Here is a 22,369-nt window from a genome sequence, read left to right on the forward strand (position 1 = left end):
CACGTGTAAAACTTTACAGAGTGGAGAATGTGGTTTTATATATAGGGTGGAATTGTCAAGGCAGACTAACCGGAGTTAGGTGCTCAAATCCCATTGCCTTTGGAAACACCATCCTTAATTTCTTACAATAAAATTGCTAATGGAGGTAGCAAAATTTTCCCTTACTAACATTTCAATAAACCTACTGTTTAATGAACAGTGATATGTAGGAAAAAAATAAAATGAAACAGAGTACTTAAAGTTAGGATCCTCAATAGAGCTGTGCTAACAACTGATTTTTTGGGTCGCTAGATCAACAGACTTAAAAGTGGCAATTCTTCAACAAAAACTTCAAAAAACAGACTCGAACATGAAACTGCAGAACTGGTATTAATTTGCAAACTGGACATCATCTAATTAGGCCTGAATAAAGACTGGGAGTGAATGAGTCATTACAAAACCTAATTTTACCATACTGCTACTCACACCTTCTTGTCAACTGTTTGAAATGGGCCACTCATTACCACGACAAAAGTAATTTTTCCTTCCTTGGTATTCTACTGTTAATTGAATTGTCTTGTTAGACTGACCCCCTACCTGGTAAGGCAACTCCCATCTTTTCATGTACTATGTATAATATACCTGCTACTGTATTTTCCACTCCATGCATCTGATGAAGTGGGCTCTAGCCCACGAAAGCTGATGCCCAAATAAATTTGTTAGTCTTTAAGGTGCCACAAGGACGCCTCATTTTTTAAAAAAAAAAGTTTTGGGTCTAATGAAGTGTTTTATTTTGGATTGAAATGAAACATTGTTGGGGGTGGGGTGGGAATGATACCCTTTTACAAAATTGAAGTAAAATTCAAAACAAGAAGTCTTTTTGAATCAAAAAGTGGAAGTGAAACTTTTCAGAATTTTACTGTTTTTATTGTTCCATCTAAATTTACTGATTTTTGCCACAAATTCAATAAATATATCTCAGTTACCTCAAATCTGTATATTTTTATGAAATGTGTTTTTGGAAATCCCATTCTTAGGCACCTAAGTCTATTACAATTAATGAAAAGTGTGTTCCTGAATCCCCTAGGTACTTTCAAAAAGTCTCAATATAAGAACTTAGCCCTAGCCACGCCATTTTGAAAATTGTGGGCTTAGTTCTTGCAAGAAGCTGTCCTGGAAAATATCATTTTCTATACATTCATAAAAGAGGCACAGCACAGCTAATGGCAGTCCAAATTTCTTCATACTACTCCAGCCATTGGTAGCAACAAAGTTGAGACACTTTCAAACCAAGTCCCTGTGAGTCAATGTACATCTGCCAATTAATCCTTGGCCCCTCTGCTGCCTAAAATGGAAACTGTGTCAACAAGTGCATCAACTAATCATGACTGTGTGTTATGTAGACACCAGTCCACCAGGAACTGGACTGAGACCACAAATTCATTTCATGTAGAGGCCATGAACTAGCCAAATGATTAATGATCTTTCAAAATCCTTACCCTAATTTTTTTTCCTTAAAAAGCTTTCTTTAGCCTCTTGTGGAGAATAAGTGAGCTTGAAAAAGATGAATGTGAACTTTCTTGCTTTTTATTGATCCATCTGTTTCAGACTACAATTTTTAAAGGGATTGTAGATTCTCATATTAAGAATATTTTCTTCATGGTTATGTGAAGCACAGTACATTTGTCATCATGCTTCAGTTTCCATACTTCTTTTCCTTTAATTTCTTCATCATTACTTCTCAAGTCCTTTTGTACCTAAGAACATATCTAAAGCAAAGTTAACCATTTCCAGAAACTTTATGGTTAATTGAGTCAACTGCCTACATAACTGTCTCATCTGACTAAATTAATTTAAAGTCATCAGCAAATCAAAGGTTCTGTGAAATTGCAATTCTGCAACTGATGAAGATTAAGTCAGTGTGGTTATTAAAATATTTTCTGTTTCAGATACATTTCTGTCCAAAAGTTTGATCTGTTAGGATTTCATATGGATATGAAACCTTTTAGTAACTAGGTTTTTTGCTTCAAGGTATCATGGGGCTGTAGTGGATTAGCAGTGGTCCCTCCCCCTCTGGTCATTGGGAGGCCACTCTGCCTCACTACATCGCTGGGCGTCACCCACAATCAGGGAATTAGCCAGGCAATCCACATCCTGTGGCTCTGGCTGGCAGTCCTTGCAGAGGGGTTGTCAGTTAGGGTCTCTCACCTGCAATCAGGGAAAAGGAGCAGACATCTGCAAGTCCAAGTCCTTTGTCAGGGCAGCCAAGAGTCTATGGCTCAGGCCTGTACTCAGGGCCAAGCAGCAAGAGGGTGAGGCACCCTAGCTTTGGTGGATGGCCAACAATCTCAGGCTCCTTGGTCTAGAGAGGGGGGACTGCCACCCCAGGAGTGAGGTAGCAAGGTAAGGGACTGCAGGCCCACCCAACTCCACTATGTTCCAATCCCAGGCCCTAACAGTGGTGGAGTATTCCGCCACTGGGTCAGCAGGGAATCTAGTTGCAACACGCTGACAGAGTCTTCAGCAGCAATGCAGCCAGACTAGAATTGGTTGCCCCTAGGCCATTTCCTCCCCTCGGGGGGTACCTGGATCTGTAGGGTGTCCTCCAGTTTGTCTGGGTAGAAGACCAGTGGCAGTCCCAGCAGCTCCTTGGTGCCTCGGTCAGTGAGTCGCTCCAGCAGCTTTGGCCAGAGCAGGCAGGAAGTGCCTGTCTTCTTTGGTGACTGCAACCTAACTGAGCCCCAGGACCCTCCCTTTATACTTCCTGTCCTGCCATCTGACTTCTGGTGAGGGTGTCGAGCACAGCCTGGCTCCACCCACCAGGGTTCACAGAGTGGTCCTTCCCCCTCTGGCTCAGTGGAAAGCCACTCCACCTCACTACAGGGACACATGCTGTAACATTTTACAGAATCTGATAGTGTATGAAAGAATAGCTGTCTAATATCTCCAGAATGTGGGAGGGTGAATGTAAGAGCAACTGAATAGCCATTATATGGGTTCTATAAGAACAAGAGGGAATAGAAAATTCAACAGGCTCTGGATCAGACCCACTGTGACTTTTATCATTTTTATAATCTTTGCAAGAGTTTGATCCTCCCCTCCAAATATTCAAAAATTTTACGTTCCACAGTTAAAGTTCAAATAAATCTATTGTATCAAATAAATCACAACCACTTGTCTTCACTTCAAGGCTTATTCCCATCCTTCCTTCGACCCTCTCATGAGGATATGGATTCCCACCTCTTCTCTGCCACTGATGCCAGCCTTCTCTGCCCAGTTAATAGCACAGTCATGCATTCTACCATGCTGCCCCTCATGGATGGCAGGAGTTCCCCATAAATAGCCACAGCTGCATCATCATCCTCAAAAATCCCTGCCAGGATTGTCAAATTGCTGGAATTTTTTGTACATGTGGTAAGACAGCTAGTGTACTGAAAAAGTTGGCAATCATGCTGCAGAGATTTGCGTAATTGTTTCCTTGTGCTCTCATCTGACCGTACCTTGTCTGACTGTACCTGTTGTAGCTTGTCTAATAATTGAACCACAAGTTCTTTGGGGAAGGGGCCACCATTTTGATCAGTGTTCATACATTCTGCTTAGTACTATGGGCTCCTGGTCTATGTCTTGAACTATTAGGCACGACTTGCAATACAAATAAAAATAAATATTTCTTCTGCTGATACCATAAATATATCATCTGTATCTTCATAGGACTAGCAGCACATGTTATAATTTCTGTGTGGGGAAATAAGTGGCACTATTAAATATATATATTTACCGATATTTCTAAAATCTTTGCCTCTGTCAGAATTTGCTGTTTGTAGCTTTTACCTTTCTGTCTTGGTTTCTAGTCAAGATGTAGTTAATAAAAAAAGCTTTATTTTTATGAGGGTAATGCAAAAATCTGTGTCACTTTGCACACTAAGAATAAATAAAACCGTCTTAGCCTGGATAATTGGCCATCTCAACCTTCTAATAAAAATATTGTATTGATTCAACAGATTCTTTTATTAGATATTGGAGGCAGTCAGCTAATTTAATTATTGTTATGCTATGCTGAGCAATGATAATTACAGTGAGCTCGATTCAGTTTGGCCTCTACATGGGTGCCCAATGCATGTGGAAGCAAGAGTAAGTAGCTGCCTCTCCCTCCCACAGCCTAAGTGCGGTCAGAATTGCTCTGGTGCACTTAGAGGGGCACAGTGATGCTGCTGAGATGTTCCCAAAAGGGGGTATGACACCACTGAAGAGAGAGGATGGGGAAGAGCATAGGTGGAGCCATCACTCCTTCCTCTCAACTCTAGCCAATAGAGCTGTCCAACCATGAGGTGGGTTAGGGTAATATGTCACATCCCTCAAAGGGGTTTAACAGTTTGTGGGCCTCCTCAAACAGGTAGGAGAGTGTTAATTCTGTATATTTACTTCTGCTCAGTGGAAGCCTTAAGAAAAAAAAACACTTTACCAACTTGAGAGAGAGAGAGATTGAGATTCAATCATCCAGGAAGAGGAGAAGCTACAAGAAAGGCCCACCCATCTACCCCTTAAAGCCAAAACTGCTCTCGTCCACAGTGAAAAGGGGCTAGTCATGCCTTCTTTAACCAAAGAGGTTAACTGGGTGATGAAAATATAATACGCAAAATAATTGAGTTAAGTATGGTCTGGAAGCAATTTTCACTGGCTAAACCTTCAGCCAGTTACCATTTAGGATTACCAAATATGATATTACCATATTACCATTATTACCAAATACCATTATTATTACCAAATACCATTTAGGAATACCAAATATGATATTACCAATCTCATCACTGAGGTGTTAAATTAGACATGAAAGCACACAATATATAAAGGAAAGAAGCATTTTACTTAATATACCAATGAATGACGGTTGCATTGTAACATTCGCTGGCATTTTTCAAAGTAGCCTAAAGGGGTTAGGCACCCAACTACCTTTTGGCCTCTTGGAAAACTCCCAGCCTTAGAACATGCACTACAATATTGGTTTGGGCATTTTGCTAAGCTAACAATATTAGTACTGGCAGGCATAACCTAAATACCTGTCCTATGGCCTTATATTAAATGCTGCAGAGCACTTGCCACTTCTCTGGAAATGAGAGCGCGCTGGGAGTGCTCAGCACCTCTGAGGATCTATGCTAGGTTTTGGTAAGTGTGTCAACTACTTCATATTTACACTTGTTCTTGGAATACATTAATTATACACACAGAGACCTACAAATGTCTGCATATGTACTTCTACTGTCCCCATATCTGTGGTATCATGTAAATGGTTTATTTGAACCCACACTGAAAAGGGTATTAGCTGTAGAAAGGACTGAATTCCTGGAAGTTCTGGTGTGTTTGGGTTTTGTTCTGAATAAGTTTCTCTGATAAACACACCATAGTATTGAAGCGGTTTTTAATCCCATTACCTACTGCATATAGAAATCTTATTGCCTGGCCAAAGAAAAACAAACAAAAAAACCCACCACAACAAACATGACTTATTTTGCAAGATAATTTACACAAAAACAAAGTTATACTCTAAGTAATTTTATGACTGGATGTATGGATGCCTGATTTCATACAACACATTCCCAGCCCCATTTACAATGGAAACTGTAAGGTTTAAAATGTGAATGAGAACTACCTGTTCATCCTGCATACCCACTTCACAGATCACTACACTAAGCTAATGTTTTAAAAAACTTTCAACTCAAAACATATTATTTAATCATATACATAGATTTCCACCTCCCCCGAACAATGGTGCTCCTATTAAGGGAGAATACAAAACTGTCACTTTACCAGTGATACGATTTTCCTTGTAAAAATTATTTAATGTTCTGAAATTGGCTTTATAAGCCAACTGTATCTGGTTATTGATTATTCTTAGAGTTGCTACACACAACAAGACATGAGAAGCAGCTCCTCTTCCCAAAGTAGCTTGTTTAAGATAGTGATGAAATTCCCTAATGCACAGTCTAGAGAGCGATTACGCCACAGAAACATTCAGCTGCTAAAATACTTGCCAATCAATAGAAACAGCTAAAATGAAACTTCACTTGTCTCTGGCCAGTTATCCAACATGCAAGTTACCCTAAAATTCAGGATGGAAATTCAGGATAGAAGTTCAGAACCTTAATCAGTCAGCTGAAAATAACTGACCAGAGCTGATTCAACTAAATTATTTCTTGTCATATCATAAAGACAAAAATGTTGTGTTCTGCACTCCCTCTAATCTCCTCCATGTAGCAAACTTCAGGTGGCATGGATTCCACTGCACAGGAATCAGCCCAGCAAGGCTACCCACTCAGGGCCTAATCCTAAAATGCTTACTCTTGCGAGTGGTCCTTATTCAAGTGAGTACCTGAGGTGAGTCAGGATTGTGCCAAACTCCTCCTATGAAGTTCTATATACGCTCACTTTTTAAAAAGGTGTCAGCACTGTACCCCTGCGGGAAAGAATACCTATTTGGAATGATCTCCTGGAGCTTCATGTTCTCATCATAGTATGGTTCTATGCTGGCAGCAGCTGTTCCTTGGACTTGCCTGGTTTTGGTCAACACCACACTTTTGGTTTCTTTTTTTGAGAATATTTAAAAAAAAAAGTGTTTTTTTTTTTTTTTTTTAGGGCTTCATCCAACTTAAGTCAGTGAAAAGAACTCCTTGACTTCTATAAAAGATGAGCTATTACCAGCAGGAGAGTGGGGTGCGGGGAGAGAAAACCTTTTGAAGTGATAATCAAGGTGGGCCATTTCCAGGAGTTAACAAGGACTTCTGAGGAACAGTGGGGGAGGGGGGAGGGAGGAATAAACAAGGGGAAATAGTTTTACTTTGTATAATGACTCAACCACTCCCAGTCTCTAAAACTATTTCCCCTGTTTATCCCCACCCCCTCCCCCACCCCGGTTCCTCAGACGTTTTTGTTAACTCCTGGAAATGTGCTGGAAATGGCCCACCTTGATTATTACCTCAAAAGGTTTTCTCTCCCCCCATCCCACTCTCCTGCTGGTAATAGCTCATCTTAAGTGATCACTCTCCTTACAATGTGTATGATAAACACCCATTTTTTCATGGTCTGTATGTATGTAAATCTCCTCACTGTATTTTCCGCTTTATGCATCCAGTGAAGTGAGCTGTAGCTCACAAAAGCTTATGCTCAAATAAATTGGTTAGTCTCTAAGGTGCCACAAGTACTCCTTTTCTTTTTGTGAATACAAACTTACATGGCTGCTACTCTGAAACCATTGACTTTTATGGGACTTGGATTGAGCCCTCTGTTCATGCAAATAGCAATCAATGGAAGTTTTGTCATGGACTTCAATGGGCGCAGGATCAATCCTTTAATAACTACAGCCTGGAACCAATCTGCATTTGAAATATCCCTTCAAAAATCATTTGAATTGCACAAGGCGATGCTACAGGATCAGGCCACACTATTGGCCTTCTCTCAAGACATTTTGCCAACATGGAATGTCTGAACAGTAATTTTTGAGGTCCAAATATCCAAGTTCAGATACAAAACATTTTACTGCAGATTGTGCTGTAGGTCTATAATTATGTATTTGAGGGATTAGCACAGGTAGTCAAAAGTTGCTTCAGTTTCTTCCCTCCCCCACAGGGAGTGATAAGAAAAATATGATCCACCTAAGTCAGACCACAAAGAAAAACAGCCCAGTAGTCTACTTCCCTGGATTCAGTGCTTGACACTACTTTACGTTCTGTCCCCTTACTCAGAAACTTTCCATTCTGTAACTGAATGAGTGACCTGGGCTAGAAACTATTGCTAAGATTTCACACATAGTTTACATGGTGAACATAGCCTCTTATTGCTGGTGTATGTTTTGAGCAGGCCATTGCTTCCTCAAATGTAATTATGTAAAATTATTCAATGAAGCTTTGATTTTTTAATTCTAAAAATGTTGGCAAACAGTTCTCCGTGTATATTAAACGTTAACTGGAAACTGAGTTGTACTTGTTTAGGTAAATCACATGGGAACATAGATACTTAGTTGGATGAAAATGCAAGCATTGGCAGCAGGAATGGTCACAAGAATTTAAAATTTTGTTTACAAATATTTACATGGCAACTACAAAATTCACTATCTGAAAACATTCAGGTTTGCACAAAGGGAACAAAAATGGCCTGGGCAATCTGCTTTTCATTCTGGAGGTGTTTTGCTAAAAAAGTGTTTGCCCACTAGTGATCGTAAAAGCAATAGCAGGCATAACAGTGGAAAATTACATAGACAAATGATAAGAGAAACACAGGTTTCAGAGTAACAGCCGTGTTAGTCTGTATTCGCAAAAAGAAAAGGAGTACTTGTGGCACCTTAGAGGCTAACCAATTTATTTGAGCTCACGAAAGCTTATGCTCAAATAAATTGGTTAGTCTCTAAGGTGCCACAAGAGAAACACATTACCCATGGATTAACAATTTTCACAAAAACAATTACTCCACATCTGACCTCTCAATCCTCATCCTCAAAAGAAACCTGCACAACACCTTCAAAAGGCAAAGCTGGGGAGCTTAAATTTATAATTTTGCTAGACTTTTGTAATTTTGCTTGATCAGGACATTGGATTTATGAGATCTTAAAACAGTTGGTATGGGTACTTCCACCTTTTTATGTTCTATGTATAAATATCTTCTTCTATATGTTCCATTCTATTCATCCGATGAAGTGGGCTGTAGCCCATGAAAGCTTATGCTCAAATAAATTGCTTAGCCTTTAAGGTGCCACAAGTACTCCTTTTCTTTTTGCGAATACAGACTAACACGGCTGCTACTCTGAAATCTAACCTGGTAACTTGCCCACCCCTGCTTTTTGTCCTATGACTGCACGGGTGTTAAAGGCCACTTCTCCTTAAATGTGAATGAACTAGATCAGCTCTACAGCTTTTCTTTCACACACAGAAGTTGGCCCAATAAAAGATATTACCTCACTCACTTTGTGTCTTTAATATTGTGGGACCAACACAACTACAGCACTGTATACAGAAAGGGTTTATAGCACTGTAGGCAAGGTTTTACTATAGACTGTCTCTACAATGGTTTTTTTTGTTTTAAGTTATATTTGTTTTGAATTGTAGTTTTGACAAATCAATTTCCAATGAAAAACATCCAACCTGTGTCTCTAATATTCTGCATCCAACATGGCTACCACAACCCTGCAAATAAAGTAGTACTACATTTTTAATTGAAACATTTCCAGCCAGCTCTATAATTCAGTTTGGTTCTTAGCATTTGCTTATTTCATGTAATGTTGGGTGTGAGCCTGGCTGGAAAGAGTAAGAGCTAATTTTTGCATCACTGAAGTGACTCCTGATTTACATTGATGTTATACCCATCAAAATATTAACATAGTAAATGACAAAAAAGTTATGGCGGACAAAGTTTTCAGTCTCTGATTTTGATGAAACTACACCTACAGTATTTATGGAGCAAATCAAAAGAAAAAACGCTAAATGAATGCTTTTCAGCTTTGATTCCCCACCCCCACCCTCAATATACTGTAAAACACTGGAGGTAAAAATTCTGATTTCTTGGCACAAAACTTTGTCTCTCAAAATCTGCTATTATAGATCATTTATCATACTGTCATGTTACAAAAGACTGCTAGTAATTTTTAGTTTGTTCACAGTCAAGTTCTAATTTAGCCTTACTTCTACTTAAAGTAATTCAGCCATCAAATAGATTGTACATTGTAATTAAAAGGAAAAACCCTCTAGTTTTCTAGTTCTAAATGTTTGCTCCCTACTAAATAATACCAGAACATTGAATAGGGAACCAACTTTTGAAACTGGAAAAATAGGAAGAACAAGACTTCTGCTGTGTAGATGACAAAAGCTATTATAGGTAATGGAATAGAGATTCCCACAACTCTTCATGAACAAAAACGAATGCTACATACTTATAACCACTCAGAAAAAGGTGAAGGAGAATACCACTTTTGTAGAAAAAGACAACAAAGTAGCTCCATGCCTGTGCATCGTGTTAATGTTTGACTTGAAAGCCTAGGATTTAGATTGTCACCAAATTGCTCTATGACCTTAGGCAAGTTATTTCCTCTATCTGATAACCTAGCTCTACCCTGGGTTATATTTACCTTTATCTTCTCTCCCCATCCCTCACTCCTTCTGTGGAGAAGCTTAAATGTTTAATGGTGGTAAAGTGACAGAACTTTTGGATTAAAAGCAAAGTGCAATTTAGTTTAAATAAAGAAAATAAGCAAGTATTTCCTCAACTTAACAGCTGCCAGTTGTGTTACATGAAGAGAAGGCCACCAGCCCCTAATACACACATCATTTAGGTTTATACTATATGGATCTTTAAATGAAAGCAAACATCCCACTGCCAGCTGCCTGCCAGTCACTTGGTGCAGGTATGCCCATTTACAAGGTTGTCAGTTTCAGTTAAAAAAACAAAAACATGCTACACTTGCTACTATCTGGTGACTGGCAGGTTGCATCCAATTATTTCTAGATGAGATGGTACCTATTTAAAAAAAATGAGTTTACTGCTCAGCATCAATTGATCATTATAGTTTAAAGCCCTTTTTGAGCCCAGATATAATCTGGCATATCCTTACTACATGCCCAATTATAAAATTTGTTGGGAGACTAATCACTAGGAACAAGCTTCCAAAAGCAGGTATAATGCTAGTTGGAACATCTAGGTAGAAATGATAAATTCATTAGCTCCTTTTTAGAATCAGATTTTGAACTAATCATAATATAGAATGTATTCTTTTACAACAGATTATTAACAATTACAGATGAACTCAAGCAACAACATTCAGAACCGAGTTTGGGGTGATTAGATGTGTTGTTCTTGAATGAAGCACCAACAATATAAGGGTCACTTGCAAAAATTCTGATCTAGATTCTGCTCCAGGTGGAAGCCAAGATTTGATATAGGCCATCTCCATTTTTAATACTTAATATGTGATTACATGATATAATATTTCATGTGTCTTGTTCACAGGAGACATGCAAAGAATTATCTAATTTTTAATCTTAGTCTTGGTAATAACTACAGCTTGTTGAAATTTTTCAAGATTCATTGTTTTGATTAAACTCTCAAAATTTTAATTAAGACACAAAATTTTAATTATATTTCTGATCCCCCCCATACATTTTTCAACCATTTCTAAAAATCCCCTGCAGCTTTGTGCTGATGCATCCTGCCAGCTATCATAGATAAGACACTACTCTTATGTAAAGCATTAAGAAGCCAATGATTCACCATACCAGATCATATATACCAAAGCCTATATTATTTAGGAAGGGTATGAGTCACAAAGGTAATTAGACACTTAAGGCCCATTTTTAGACCCCTACATTCAGTTGGCAAGTATGCTTTTGCAGTAAAAGTTCCCTAAGCCTCTGTTTCTGCACACGGCTGCCTCCCTTTGGCACACAGACAACAACTTCTCCTGCCTAATCCCAAGAGTGATTCACAAACTAGGGAACATAGGGGTTTGGTGGCCCAAGTCATGCATCAGGCAGGTAGGCAGCCTCTGAGCACACCTTCCAGGTCAGACCCCTCACATAAATTGACAAAAAAAGAGTTAGAGCTAGGGGCAGAGGATAATCTTCATAACCTTTAGCCTAGTGGTTGTATACTCACCCATAATGTGGGAGACCCCTGGTTCAAGACAGCCCTCCTCCTGAGGTGGTGGTGGGAGAAGGGATTTGAACAGGTATTAGCCACATCTCAGGAGAGTGCCTTAAACACTAGGCTATACTCATTCTAACTCTCTCTAGCCCAATTAACATTTAATTATACTAGAAAAACTTCAGTAGGAGAGGTTGAGGGTGAGCCACATCAGAATTCCATACAAAGAACCCTGTACTTTTTGTGTGTGACCTGATCAGTGCCTCATATGTATATTATTTACGTACAGTGCCACACAGTGCATGCCAGCTTCACTTTCTGAAGTTTAACAAATGTGTTGCATATTGGTAATCTGCTTGCAGTGCAGTCTAGAGGTTAGAGCAGGCATTTACAACCTGGAAGTTCTACTTCTATTCCCAACTCTTCCATGGAGCACAGTAAGACTCTGCACAGGTTCTGTACTCTCAGTGGATTGATATACTCTCCTTGAGGTGAGTAGAGCTTGGCTAATTAATTCTTGTAAAGTTCCTTGAGGGCCTCAGATGGAAGGTACTATAGAAGAGTGTACTATACTTAAGCAAACAGAAGTTGTTAAATATGCAACTTGAAACGTATGTACAAATTTCACCATAGAGAAACTATTTCAGGCCTTTTAAAGTATGTAACATTTCTCACAGTGGTATCGGAGAGCACTTGATGGAGCTGAAGGTTGTCTCCATTCACAATTACTAATAAAATAGTATAGTGGCCAAATTCAAGCTTAGGTGCATTTTTGAAGGGATCCATTAGAGATATGGTACCAAGAGAACCCTGTCTCTCCCGCAAGCTTCACCCTTGGGATAGGAGTAATTTCAACTCATACTGGACAAGTGCAGATCAGTGATGGAGAGTAGTTTATTTAGGTAACTTGCACTTTCTACGATTTGTACAAAGTGGCCATAATCTTGAATTTTTCATCCAGGTAACACTTATCAGAAGTGACGCCAGAATGTTTCGTCAGGACGTTGCCCTATAAAGCAAGGACTTGCACGGACTCCGCAGTTGCTACTTCTACTTTTTACATCTGCTGCTGTCTAAGCAACCGCAATCTCTAGTGATAGGGGAATCAACTCAAAATTGCTCACGGGGAATCCGACTCCTCAGAGGCCAGTGGAGGAAGATATATTTCCTACCTCAAGAAGCAGAGCTTCTGGTCCATAAAGTCACTTAATATTCTCTTCTTCATTATGGGTGTAGTGTACCAAAGAATAAGAAATCTGAGATAGAGGAATGAGGATCTGGATCCTGAACACAGATTACTGCTAAAAGTATTTTATTTTTTAAAAGATATTTTTTTAAAAAGATCTTTTTTTTAATCTTTTTTTTAAAAGATTTTTTAAAATCTTTGAAGACTGGTTAATGACAGCCATAGCAGCAGGGAGAGGTTTTGATAAAATTAGATATAATTGCAGAAAGGTTAAAAAAAGAGGGGCCAACAGGACATGCAGGTATTTATTTTCCATTCAGTAAGTCGCTCTACTGCTGCTCATATAGACAGAGAAGCAAAAATATTGTCAAGGCAGAAGAGAATCAACCAACATCCTTCTGACACATTCCAGGGTGCAATGCAGACCAAGGAGAGGCTGTCTCATCACCTGGCCCACAACCTTAGGTGCCTCACATTGCTTTGCTGTGGCTCCCAACCTGGGCCTCTCACAAACAGCATGCAGGTCACACCTGCAGGACCACAGTTCTAGTCCAGCAACTCTAACCCCAGCAAGCCTGGACTACTACTTGTTGGGTGACCCCAACATACTCCAGTCCAAGTTTTCCCTAAATGCATCCTGCACTATTCAGCCCTCTTGGCCAGCTCAGATATTATAGGTCTGTTGTCTCTGTAAGGGTTCAATATACAACAGTTTATTACTTTACCTGGAGTTACCAAATAGTTTTAAATAATAATAAAAAAGTTTATTTAACTACAAAGAAAGTGTGTTAAGTTTTAAGAACAAGTTACCAGAGAAAGAAGATAAAACTCTTTCTAGTAACTTAAATTTAGCAAATTAGGCTCAGTTCAAGGTAAAAATCTTTGCCACATGTTCCCAAATTCTCAGGTCAGTACCACCCCACAAGGTCAAAGGGCTGGTTCCTTTGTCTTCTTAGGTGAAGGAGAGAGGAAGAGAAGAGAACCTGGAGTGTTTTTGCCACTCAATTTTATAGTCCATTTACCCTCCAAAATGCATTATCCTGGGGATTACCCCTAAATAAAGTTTTTTCCTTCTGGGACGACAGAGACATGGAGTTTCACAGTAAAAAGAGTTCCATGTTGTTGCTTGCAAGAATGCAGATCAACCTGTTTTTGCCCCCCTTCATTGCTAAAAAATGGCCATGTGACTGATGTCTGCCAATCAATCTTGACACCTGGCTAGAGGTGTCAGCTTTGTCCCTTGTCTTTGAGAAATCCATTTACCCACTCTGGCTGTCCCAAGGACTTGGTTTGCTACTTGTCTGTAAAGTGAGGTAAACCCACATTTCCTTATTCAAAATAGACCTGAGTAATGCCTTCTGCATAGTCAGAGTTACTTGGGTGCTAATATGTGCTAACAACATACATGGGGGTGCTGCAGCACCCCCCGGCTTGCAGTGGTTTCCATCATAGACAGGGTTTACAGATGGGTTCAGTGGCTCTCAGCACCCCCACTATACTATAAAGGTTCCAGCACCTTTGGAATCATAGCACCATAGTGGTAGAAGGGACCAGAAGGGTCATCTAGTCTAACCCACAGCCAAGATGCAGGATTTGATCATACAGGGGAATTAATAACTTTACATATAATATTGCAACATACATTCACTGTGATATTACTGACCACTGAGTTATTAGTTTTCAAAGGTATATTTTGTACCAAGATTATTAGAATAGTGTGTAGCTTATGAATTCAGGTATGCATTTGGTCACACCTTCCCAAACTGCCTATGTTTTCTCTCCTCACCATGTCATAGGAACAGGATTCTTCATGTGTTCCTTTCTAAGAGAAGGCAGATCATCAGTGTACACAGAAACAAACAAGGATAGGTGCACATCCACTATGAATCAACACATGTATTTCTAAATGGATATCCATCTGACACTCCCTCTTCATGCTGTGCTTGGCTGTTGCAGATAAAAGTCCACGTCTGAAGACAGAAAGGAGTCAGTCTTCATCATTCTAGGTCTTCTCTCTGCACATGCAATGCAACAATTTTTATAACCAGTAAAACAGAAACTGAAAGAGCATTTGGAGCATACTGACCACCAGTTACGGCAGCCATCTGCAACGACAGTCAGACTTTTGACTAGCTGGCACTGCACTGGACACAAGTATACAGAATTTCCATAAGTAACACTGTCCAAAGGAATATAAATGTATGCCCTCTGCATCACTGTGGCTCCTTTTCAGCATGTCAGAGTTGCTAGTTAAAGGGCCCAGATTTCTCAACATAAATAGGAAATTCTCGATCTGCAGCTACATTTCATAGACACAACATAAAGCCCTTAACAAGCCCTGATAATCCAGCCAGAAAGTGATTCCATTAATATGGATTTGTGTGTGCGCGCGTGTTTTTTGTAGAGAGTTCTAAAGACTTATAGAACATTAGAAATATTTGACCAGAAGTTTAATTCCAGGGTTAAATTTGATTCATTAGGTCCAGAGAATAAAATGGGTGGGGAAAAAAGAGAAATTTTATCTTTTATCAGGGCTGAAATTCTATTTCCCAGAGCACCGGGGCTCCTCCCCCGCAAGAGGTGATGGGCTTCTGGGCTCCTACCCCGGGGGAGGCAGTGTGGCTCCTATAGGTTTGAAAGTTTTTACCGGTGCTCTGCTCTGGACAGCGCTGGTTGAATTTAACCCCCTTAATACTACAATACAGAAAGTGTTTTCAGGCTCTAGAAAGTCATTTTCACAGTATTCTTAGAAGCATGAAAAGCTAGTGGTGATTATTTTAGTTAATAGGTCCTCCTTCATTGCCTTACCCCTTCTGGGGTCTAGAGCTTGATGGAAAATTGTTAGTATTGGAATTCTGAGAAGATGTTGAATTTTGACATCAAATTTTTTCCTTGTCTATTTTGCAACTGGTTGGAAAACAATCATTTACAGTTGGAGAAAGCAAGAATAATATTTTACATCACTATGAACAAGTGCAAGGCAGTGGACAAAGAGGCCTGTAATATTTAATTGAATTGTTGTCCAAAATGAGATCTCCACCCCCACATCTGTTTGGCTTGATTTAGTCAGTTGATAAGATTTAATAAATTCTGCCAACCCAATAATAAATTTTAAAACCCACACTAAATGCATCATATTTTAGCACTGATAAACAGACATGCTTTTAAAATTTGGCTGAATCCAGGCATCTGAATTTGTAAGCACACAGCTGGTACCCTAGTTCTGGCACTATTTACTACTTATTTATGCACAATGGAAACGTGTTGTCAGACAGATTGTCAAATTAGCTGAAGCTGCTAGAACTGGTATTTAAGAATCGCAGGCCTGATTCCCTTCACATAACTGTTCAATGCCTGTCCTTCAATGGAATCACTACCAATTTAAAGCCATATAAGAGAGGAATAATCAGGCCCAATGAACAGCCGAATTCTGTATAGGCTTACACCCTCTGCACTACCAGTGGTTTTGCACAGGGTGAAAGTTGGCACAGAATTTAGTCCCAAGTACATTGAGGAATTCTGTAAAGTTCTGTAACAATGTTCAAGCATTTGTGAACACCCGTCTATGGTTCAGCTACATATGCCCACTCTTTGCTCCCAGTTACTCCCCACAGGCATTAAATCAGATTTAGGTCAGTACCAGTATTATAGGCCAAATTGTGCTTTTAATTATTTGAGTTATTCGAGTAATTCGAGTAAAGCCACTGATCTCTAGAGTTAGAGATTTTCAAGTGTGTGAAATGAGAACAGAATGTATACCCCAGTCCTTAATACGGAAAGGGCACCAACAGTTTGTGCAGAACAGGAAGAGAAATGATTTTACCTTGTCCTACTCAAAAGTACCCAGAAATTAGATCAGTGATTGATCTAGACAAGCAAAAGTAATTAAGCTTAATACCAAAAAAAGAAAGTGGACATTGGTTCTTTCTATTCCACTGAGAAGATTGTGATGTTTGGTACTGCTAGATATGATTGATCCCTGCCTTCTTTTCCGCCCCACCACTTTCAACTATGCCCTGAAGTTATGTAAACACATTTTCAGTTGGATCAGGCCTGCTTTTTGAGTACTCTGTTGTTTTGGATTTGTACTGATGGCCCCTCTATTTCTCATACCCCTAATTCATCAAAGGCTATACCACCTCTCACCATTTTTCCTGCATAAGCCATACAAACTGTGAAACTATATGGAAGAAAAAGTTCCAGCAGAAAAGTACCTCAAACAAACAATCTGTTGTTCCTTCCCTAGATATTCAAACATGATTAATGTTTTTAATCTTCTTTTTGTGGCAATGTTTTAGAAATCTCTGTGTACTGACAGGAAATTTTTTACATTCCATGAGATTAGGAAGGCCAAATCACACCTGGAGTTGCAGCTAGCAAGAGATGTTAAGAGTAACAAGAAGGGTTTCTTCAGGTACGTTAACAACAAGAAGAAAGTCAAGGAAAGTGTGGGCCCCTTACTGAATGATGGAGGCAACCTAGTGACAGAGGATGTGGAAAAAGCTAATGTACTCAATGCTTTTTTGCCTCTGTCTTCACGAACAAGGTCAGCTCCCAGACTACTTCACTGGGCAGCACAGCATAGGGAGGAGGTGACCAGCCCTCTGTGAAGAAAGAAATGGTTTGGGACTATTTAGAAAAACTGGACGAGCACAAATCCATGGGGCTGGATGCTCTGCATCTGAGAGTGCTAAAAGAGTTGGCAGATGTGATTGCAGTGCCATTGGCCATTATCTTTGAAAATGCATGGCGATTGGGGGAAGTCCCGGACGACTGGAAAAAGTCTAATGTAGTGCCCATCTTTAAAAAAGGGAAGGAGGAGGATCTGGGGAACTACAGGCCAGTCAGCCTCAGCTCAGTCCCTGGAAAAAATCATGGAGCAGGTCCTCAAGGAATCAATTCTGAAGCACTTAGATGAGAGGAAAGTGATCAGGAACAGTCAGCATGGATTCACCAAGGGCAAGTCATGCCTGACTAACCTAATTGCCTTCTATGACAAGGTAACTGGCTCTGTCGATGAGGGGAAAGCACTGGATGTGTTATTCCTTGTCTTTAGCAAAGCTTTTGACACAGTGTCCCACAGTATTCTTGCCAGCAAGTTAAAGCAGTATGGGCTGGATGAATGGACTGTAAGGTGGATAGAAAGCTGGCTAGAATGTCGGGCTCAACGTGTAGTGATCAATGGCTCCATGTCTAGTTGGCAGCCGGTATCAAGTGGAGTGACCCAAGGGTCGGCCTTTTGGGCTATGTAAGGAGGAGCACTGCCAGCAGATCGAGGGACGTGATCGTTCCCCTCTATTCGACATTGGTGAGGCCTCATCTGCAGTACTGTGTCCAGTTTTGGGCTCCACACTACAAGGATGTGGAAAAATTGGAAAACATCTAGCGGAGGGCAACAAAAATGATTCGGGGACTGGAACACATGATTTATGAGGAGAGGCTGAAGGAACTGGGATTGTTTAATCTGTGGAAGAGAAGAATGAGGGGGGGATTTGATAGCTGCTTTCAACTACCTGAAAGGGGGTTCCAAAGAGGATGGCTCTAGACTGTTCTCAGTGGTAGCAGTTGACAGAACAAGGAGTAATGGCCTCAAGTTGCAGTGGGGGAGATTTAGGTTGAATGTTAGGAAAACCTTTTTCACTAGGAGGGTGGTGAAGCACTGGAATGCATTACCTAGGGAGGCGGTGGAATCTCCTCCCTTAAAGGATTTCAAGGTCAGGCTTGACAAAGCCCTGGTTGGGATGATTTAGTTGGGGATTGGTCCTGCTTTGAGCAGGGGGTTGGACTAGATGACCTCCTGAGGTCCCTTCCAACCCTGATATTCTGTTATTATATGATAATTAAGACAGTCTCAGAGGCAAGAAATGTATTGAATAACTCAGAGTAATTGTTCATTAATCCAACAATGCCTGCTCTAAGTGCACTGGTATTCCTAGTTCTAACCCACCTGGGACCAGCCTGGTGAGTAAAAAAAAATGTAAATCAGAGATGCTAGAAGGCAACATATAACCCTTGGATATAATTATTATTTAATTGTGTGGGATGCGTTACAATGCAGAATACTTCTACAGTTCATATTGCCCATAAACTAGCACAGAATGAGCGTGTAGTGAAGTACTTTCAACTAGCTTATAACAAGAAGGACAGGCTGAGAGAATGCAGCTGCACATTTGTAGGGTTTTACAATATCTAATGAAGTGCTGAAAACTGACAAAGTCTGCTAAGTTTCATATATTTTAGGATAGTATACTATTCTAAATGGCAAGTAGTGAGTCAACCAAGGATAGACTAACCAGTAAAATCAGTAGGCCTTATTCCCTAGCAGCTGGCAGAATTGCCATGGCTTGGCAACAACCTTGGTAATTGTCTTTTCCCTGGCCATGTCCTCTGTGCCAGCTACTGGTGGCATTGGGTGGAATACAGTCACCATAGCAGCTCCTAAGACTGCCATCTTTAGCATCCTCTGAAGCAGCACAAACAGCTGGCACACTGGCAGATCTGGCTCAATATATTTTGAGTTCTGTAGCTTGCTTATGACTAAGTTGTTAAAATAGAAAATGTAATTAGCTTCCATCGCTGGAAGAAAATAATTCTCTTCCCCATTACTGGCCAGAGTTTGCCGGATAGAACCCTCAAGATGCTTTGGACAATTCTGACATTTCTAGAAAGTTCACTTCTGTAATTCATAAACTATCTTCTCTCAACCTGGTATACAGATAATTAAGGCACACCATTGCTCATCTACTAAGAGCACTGAAAAACAGTTTTTTCAATCAAAATAAAAGTCTGCTCCTCTTCAACAAAATCCAAAAAAGGCTGGCAAAGAATTGGCGCTTCAAACCCATGCTTTACACAGGAGTGTGTTGCCAATCAATCAGCATTTCAGGTTCTCTCTCTTTTTTTTTTTTGGCATGATTGAACAAAGCAAGTAGCCAACAACATGACAGCCCTCTATCACTAGACCACACTATCCCAAGCTTTCATTCCTTCTAAAATTAACACTTATTGCAGCCCTGCCCTTCTGCCTAACGTCTTTAAAATGCAAATTTTGAGATAAATGCACTGTTTTGAACCATTTATTGAGTATCTAGAAAAATACTATTACCTAGGAATTCAAATGTGGGATCAACTCATTTTAAAAGTGATTTGCATAATATTTTGCATTTCAGTAGTGCTTTTCATTCACAGATCTTGATGCTCTTTCCAAAGATCAAGGACTTGATCTACAGATATGCTGAGCACCTGAATCACCAAGTACTGCTGGTGCATAGTATCTTGAGGGATCAGACCCTAAATAATTAAGCCTCACAAAACTTGTGTTGTGGATTAAGAATATATAGGGATCATTTTATCCACTGATGAAATGCAGCCACCTCTGAAATAATTCACTGGCTGTTAAACTGTAGCGTAGTGTTGCTGTATGCTGTTTAATGGAGCAAACGAAGGAGAATATTCTTTCCAATTGGAAGAGCAGAGGGAATTTAAAGAGGCAGATAATTTCCCTGAGCTAACATTGGGCCACTGCACTGGGAAATACACCCCTATCCTTATGAACGCTAGTGGAGGAATCTTTGTGGAACTTAAGAGTTCAGAACCTGCGTTTTACATCTCTTCTAAAAAGAGTTTAGAAATTTGATGTATTTACTTCTCACTTTATAGATTACTTCCAAATAAACATTATTCAAGCTGTCATGATTTATTAACCATTTGAGTCTAAATTATGATAAATTCAAAAAGCACAAAAACAATTAATTTTTATTTTATGTAACTATCTGCTTAATGTTTCCTGTTCATCTCCAGTATCATTTGTTTCTCCTTCATCCATTTCTGTTTGCAGTGTAGCAATTTCCCATAAACTGATTTTGCAGACTTCAAGTATTTTGAAAGTTAAAAGATCCTTCTTAAAATACAGCTGGGGTAACAAATCTCAGGGAGCAATTTGTGTTGCTAATGGAAATATTGTTTGTATAAGGGACATTGACTATGTGTCTTAGAGGTTTCTAGCAATTATTCATACTAACACTAGTTTTGAGAACGTGAAGTTTGCAGTACCAGTCACACAGTATGGGCATAACCATAATATATTAACAATTGTAGGTCTGACTCAACAAATGAAACTGTGTAGAGAAGTTTCTTCAACAAAATTACTGACCCAGAAGGGGATATTGTTTCATTTAACTTGCAGGTTTCAATTACCTTGTTAACACAATATTCTCAGCCTTCAGTTATTGCTGTATGTACAGTGGTGGTGTGCATGTGTGCTGAATTTGATATACAGCTCCTGTGCTTAATAAAATCCATAGCCTATCCTTAGATAAATACATGCAGCCCTCACTGAAATTGCTGCAATTGCATCTGTGCAACTAAGAACATTATTTGGCTTCTTAATAGATAATTCCATGTTAATTTACCTGGAAAAAACCCAATGAGGGGACTGTACAGTCAGCAAATAATTTTTAAATCAGTGGAGCAAGGTTACCTTCCTCTCAGGAAAATATAGATTCACAGAACCTGTGAATTTACTTTTGCCTCCACATTAGCTTATGGTCTTCTCTTTCCTGTAGCTGTTTGGCTCATATGGATCTGTGATGCCAAAGACTGCCTCCTTCAACTGCTTTTCCTTGTCATTATTAAGTGAGAACTGAAGCCATTTGATTCTTAATGTTAATTTGTACTTGTTTGCTCTCTACATCTGGATGTGAAGAAGTCCTGCCCCTAAGTGCTACTAAAAGTCTTAGGAGGTGCCCATCTGCAGCTTTAGGTGCCTCAATGCCTTTACAAATTTGGCCCTTGATCTTACTGTGTCTTAGTTTCCCCATCTACAAAATATTGATAGTAATGTTGGTTTAAGATCTATGAATAAATATGTTCAATCCAAATATTACTACTACTAACTAATAATTATAAATAGTTTTCCCTGTTGTAAGAAATGTTATGAGCAAGATAATCCATAATTTACGGATCGATAAATAATTCATCTAGCCAGAGAAGCCTGTTCCATTGTGTTTAATCTCTCCCCCTTCTCTAGAAGGAATGAAACTGTTAGATTAATTTATACTTTGAGTGTGAGTCTTCTCTTACTTAGGCCTGTCTACACTGGGGGTGGGAGGGAACGGAGGGGAAAAAAAAATTGATCTAAGCGATGCAACTTCAGCTACGTGAACAACATAGCAGAGTACTTAGATCTCCTTACCACAGTGAAAACACCGCGGTAAGTGGACTGCTGATGCTCCCCCATCAACTCCGTCTGCACTTCTTTCTCCGGTGGAGTACCGGAGTCAATAGGAGAGTGCTCGGTGGTCGATTTATCGCATCTTCACAAGGCGCGATAAAAATCGACCCCCGCTGGATCGATTGCTCCGGAGGTAAGTGTAGACATGCCCTTAGTAAATCAGTTGTGTTATACAGTAATAAAACTGGAGAACCATACCCTTTGCATTACCCTAACATATATCCACTATACCTCTTAGCACAATCTTGTCATGCTTGAATTTCCCGATTATACTCCTAGGGATCAATCCTGTACTCCTTATTCACATACACCTATAATTGAGTTTAAATAGGAGTTTCTATGACTATTCAAGC

Source organism: Lepidochelys kempii, chromosome 6, assembly GCF_965140265.1.
Source record: "Lepidochelys kempii isolate rLepKem1 chromosome 6, rLepKem1.hap2, whole genome shotgun sequence".
NCBI classification, from domain to species: domain Eukaryota; kingdom Metazoa; phylum Chordata; order Testudines; family Cheloniidae; genus Lepidochelys; species Lepidochelys kempii.